Source organism: the organism of the source record quoted next, unplaced genomic scaffold (assembly GCF_019419815.1).
Source record: "Pyrus x bretschneideri cultivar Hongxiangsu unplaced genomic scaffold, Pyrus_bretschneideri_v1 Contig203, whole genome shotgun sequence".
Classification (NCBI taxonomy): domain Eukaryota; kingdom Viridiplantae; phylum Streptophyta; class Magnoliopsida; order Rosales; family Rosaceae; genus Pyrus; species Pyrus x bretschneideri.
The window spans coordinates 303,001-304,170 of NW_025999506.1; positions in this window are offsets into that span (position 1 = coordinate 303,001).

Below are 1,170 nucleotides of genomic sequence, written 5' to 3' on the forward strand. Positions count from 1 at the left end.
GAGATACAAGCAAGAATCATTACGCTCTATGAAAATTATAAGTGTTGACGAGGCATTCGTTACTATGATTGCATGAAACTTATGCCAAGAATTCGTTTAACGCGATTGTTTATAAGCAACCTCCACTACTTGTGAATATAAGTTCGTAACTATTAGGTGAAACTCACTTATATTCTAGCGTCATATTCATGCATGAAAATTAAGCGTGTACTCTCAATAAACATACATAAATAAGTTATCAATCAAACAGTTAAACAAATTGAATCCACAACTTATGAAACGCAATTAGAAGTAATCAAATCAAAATGCAAGCATAAACATATATTTCGAATCCCCCCCTAGCCAAAGGGGGGTTTAGTTCCTCATACGTACAAAACAAAGAGAATTGAAATTAAACATTGTAATCGAGGAAAAGAAACACCTAAACATTCCAACAACTCAAACTTGAATTGTATGAACGTTTAGGCACTCTTCTCCTCCTCTTCGTTGTAACACAAGGTCTAAGGATAGTTTGATGGTGTGGATGTGTGTTTGAATGAATGAATTTCTGAAATGGAAGAATGTATGAGAATGAATGGGAATGAATGAATTGTGGCTGCAATGGATGCTTATTTATAGGTGAAAAGGAGGGAATTGACAGCTAGGAACTTGGTGGAAATCTGGAATGGTGATGGGAGATGCCTGTGGCTGATTTATGCATGTGATTAAAGGGTAATGACAGCTAGGTTATGATGATGAATGCATGTGCAAAGTTGGTTGAATGATTATGGGTGCATGTGGCTGATTTATGGTGCAATGATGAAAGGCAAAGTGCATGTGGCTGATTTGTGAAGGGAATGCACGTGGAATGAATGTGTGAATGATGGCAGATTGTGTATGTGAATGATTAGGGTGAATGTGCATGTGCTTTGACAGCTAGGTTGAATAAATTAAAGGGAGTGCATGTGGCTTGGCTGGAATGATTGGAATGCAATCTGAAATGGGATGTGTTGGTGTGAATTTCTGGTACAAAGGGCCTCCTTTGGTCTTCAATTTCGTCCATCTACTTGGCTTCAAGTATATGCAATCCATTTAACGCCCCAAACTACTCCAAAATGCACCATTTTGCATACTTTGCCCTTAGAACCTGAAAACACACAAAAGAAGCATAAAGGACTAAAATAACTAAAG